General features: G+C 36.2%; 1 protein-coding gene across 2 annotated transcripts in view; it reads left to right on the top strand.

Moving 5' to 3' along the window:
• Nucleotides 1–351: 351 nt before the first annotated feature.
• Nucleotides 352–3747, top strand: part of rgs8 (regulator of G protein signaling 8) — a gene marked incomplete in the record, with an annotated part of 31026 nt that continues 27630 nt past the window's right edge. For both annotated transcript variants that reach the window (XM_014020423.1, XM_014020424.1), the window contains 2 exon segments: nt 352–558; nt 3287–3331.

A 3747-nucleotide genomic window follows, 5' to 3' on the forward strand; every position in this document is an offset into this window, starting at 1 on the left:
AAATAAATGTTTATCAAATAAAGTCTAATGTTACAACTAATCAGGGATCCCTTTAAACTTGTGCATGATTGTGGTTTGATGTTCACGAATTTCTCGGGCTTCTTGTTTGTGTTGTTTCCATCTCTCTGCTCCAAACGTTTCCATCTCTTCAACACACAACATCACAGAGAAGCTCCTCTCCTCACAGATGTGCTCGGGGCTGTCCTTAGAGATTTCCCCGAGCAAACAATGCTCTCTTCGCCCTCGGTGTCTCTCTGACTCCAACCCCACCACCATCACCACATCCCCCCACCACCGTCTCCCTCTGCCTCCATCCATGTCGCCTGCTCTCTCTCTCCCCCCTCTGATTTCACACCAATGAGAATGCCGCATGTAGCTCCCACTCACTGGCATCAGAAGCATGAGATATCTTCCGTCTTTAGCTGTACATTTTCATACAAACACAGCGTTGGCCAGACCGAGGCTGCGTTCTGCCAACACGCACGCTGGGTACAGGCAGTGGTGAAACAAGAAGGGAAGAAAGAGTGCACCTGATCTCTCTCTCACGCCAGACTCAAGGTAAACGAAACATATTGATTTACAGGATCACTGTTATGTAATTCTGCTGTGGACACTAAGCTGTGGGCATTAATCTTATCTTGGGTTGTTCTTTCTGATGCACAGGTCTGAGTGGTYGCTTTGGAAGGTAGCTCACTGTTAAATTAGTGCAACAAACCACTTTCTGAAGTGATTTGTGGCTATTATTAGAAACACTAATAAAACTGCTTGTGTTGTCTCTGGTGTCATGTTCTCCGGTTACCTGCCTTCCGTGAACTTTCGGGTGCATCCCTGCGCAGCATGGTTACATTTCTGATGGTTTGTTTGTGCATCATTATGAGCACAGTTTCTTATCAGTTCACACCCTCCTCCCTCCCCCTCGACGCTCCTGGCTCTGGTGGAATTTCAGTCCAGAAAATGTCACTCACTTATGCTAACAAAGATGGAGACAGGCTTTGAAGCCCACACAAATGTCACCTCAAGTGTTTTTATTTATTTATTTTTTACATTTCCCTACCTGGTTCCATTGCAGCCCAGTTAAATGGATCAGTTTATGTTTCAGTTTGGGTTTAGATCAAAAAATTCTACATAGATGGCTCTCATTGAATTAAAAGAACATATAACAACTGCTGTTGATCAAAAACAGTACTGTGTCAGTATTTTTGTTGATTTTAAAAAAGCATTTGATACTATTAACCACAGTATTCTTTTTGAAAAGCTAAAAAAATATGGTATTAGAGGACCTGCATTACTTGGAAGATAGAAAAGAATTTGTGGACATAAATAATGTAAAATCTGAGTATTGTAACATCTCATGCGGAGTGCCCCAGGGTTCCATTCTCGGACCCAAGTTATTTATTTTGTGAACGATTTGGTAAATGTTTCGGGTCTTTTTGAGTGTGTCCTATTTGCTGATGATACAACATTATTTTGTTCCGGTAAAGATATAGAACAAATGTTGGAGAAAGTACAGACAGAATTTGGGAAAATACAAAGTTGGTTTCAACTAAATAAATTAGCATTAAACTTGGACAAGACAAATTATATGTTTTTCTGTAACAATAAGAGAACTGTAGATGTTTCATTTAAAACTGATGATGTTGAGATCTGTAGAGTCAGTGAAGTGAAGTTTCTAGGTGTCATTATTGATGAAAAACTGACATGGAAAAAGCCTATAAATGGTTTAAAAACAAAAATAGCCAAATCAATTGGAGTACTGTACAAAGTAAGAGAACTGTTCAATGATAAAGCACTGTTTATGTTGTATAACGCTATAATTGTTCCACATTTAATTTACTGTATTGAGGTATAGGGTAAAGCTTGTAAAACTGTCACAAATCCTATTTTTATTTTACAGAAAAGAGCTCTAAGAATTATTACTAGAAAAAATTACAGCCATCCATCGAACTGTTCAATGATAAAGCACTGTTCATGTTGTATAACGCTATAATTGTTCCACATTTAATTTACTGTATTGAGGTATAGGGTAAAGCTTGTAAAACTATCACAAATCCTATTTTTATTTTACAGAAAAGAGCTCTAAGAAACATTACTAGAAAAAATTACAGCCATCCATCGAATATATTGTTTCATGATTTGGAATTATTAAAATTCTATGATTTGGTCGATTATAATATTTTACTGTTAATGTACAGAGCTCATAAAAGGCATCTTACCTTTCAACATTCAAGTAAATTTTGTTAAGAGAGAGAGCTGTTATTATCTTAAAGGAATTGAAACGTTAGTGAAACCCTGGTTTTTTACGAGCCTAAAGGAGCAATTCACTTTAATCCAGGGAATAAGATTATGGAACAGCTGTGAAGTTGAGGTTAAAAATGCCAGATCCTTGTATATATTGAAGAGAATGAGAAAAACTAGTTTTCTGAAGAAATTTGGAGAAGTGTAAGTGAATTTATGCTAACTGGTGTTTGAGTTGGTGTCTTTAATTTTTTAAGTTCATTTTTAAGTGTTTTAAGTTGTTTTGATTTTTGTAGTATTTTACTTTTCTTTTGAACATATTTTGGGGTTAAAAAGGGGCAGATATTATAAGATTTATTCTTCTTCTGCTGCCTTTTATTTTATTTGATTTTATTTTGATTGCATGATTGTTGTACTTTGTTAATTTGTGTAACAAATGAAATGAATAAAGTGAAGTGAAGTTACCACTTTCTAGTTCTGTGCTCGACTATTATAAAACCCGGTGTTGGTGGATTTTGCATTTCTTCTACTGAGTTCAACAARAAATCAAACTGCTTCAGGTGGAGGTGGCAAATAATTTACTGAAATAAAGTCAGCCGATGAATTTATCTACTTTTTTTATTCATACGTCTTTGCTCGTGACAAACACAAGCGTAAATGTGGAGGAGCTGTGAAATGATGAGGCACTGCTCTGCAGTTTTTAAAACATTTTGTTCCATTTGACCCTGTTTTGWTAGAATTAGCCGACCGCTGCTTTATTTAGGCACCAACGAGAGGTTTGGAAAACAGATGATTGGAATTTGTGTTTTCTCAACATATATTTCAKATATCTTCTAATCTCTSTTTCACTCTTTCTCATTACATTTCACTTTTTTCTTTCTCTTTCTTTTTCTCCTATTAAAAAWAGCCACTGATGAAGAAGAAGCTAAGATGCTAATATTCTGATATTCAGTTCTGCTTTCTACTGAAGGGGCWAAAAAAGGGAATTTCACACAGGAAACTAAAACCACTTTGAGTCATTTTGAATGAATTTACGTTTGATTCTTTGCAGAAGCTGGGAGCCTGAACACCTGCACGTCTGATTTACATCAAACAGGTCAGCCTGATAGACTTTAATCAKGCTCAACTCTTATTGCAAAACAGTCTGTAGTCATGTGTCTGATTTTATCCAATCCTAACCTGCCTCCACCACATGATGACGTGGTAAAAACAATTTCTTTCAAATATCTCTTTAGATCAGTCTACACCACAAAATAAGGGTTTATTTTGTCCACTAAGCATTCCTTTTTATAAAACAACAAGCTTTATCTTTAGAGGAACAACCTGTGCTTCTGATCATCCTTTAGACCAGTGGTTCCCAAACTTTTTGTCTTCTGACCCACAAAATATTCATGGCAAAAACTTGTGACCCCAAATATTACTGGTCTGAGTACATGAATTTCGTTAATAACCCTAAAAACATAGGCTTTTTGTCAATCTAAACAGCTTATACACAAATATAAATACTTATTT

Source organism: Austrofundulus limnaeus, unplaced genomic scaffold, assembly GCF_001266775.1.
Source record: "Austrofundulus limnaeus strain Quisiro unplaced genomic scaffold, Austrofundulus_limnaeus-1.0 Scaffold252, whole genome shotgun sequence".
Taxonomy (NCBI): Eukaryota; Metazoa; Chordata; class Actinopteri; order Cyprinodontiformes; family Rivulidae; genus Austrofundulus; species Austrofundulus limnaeus.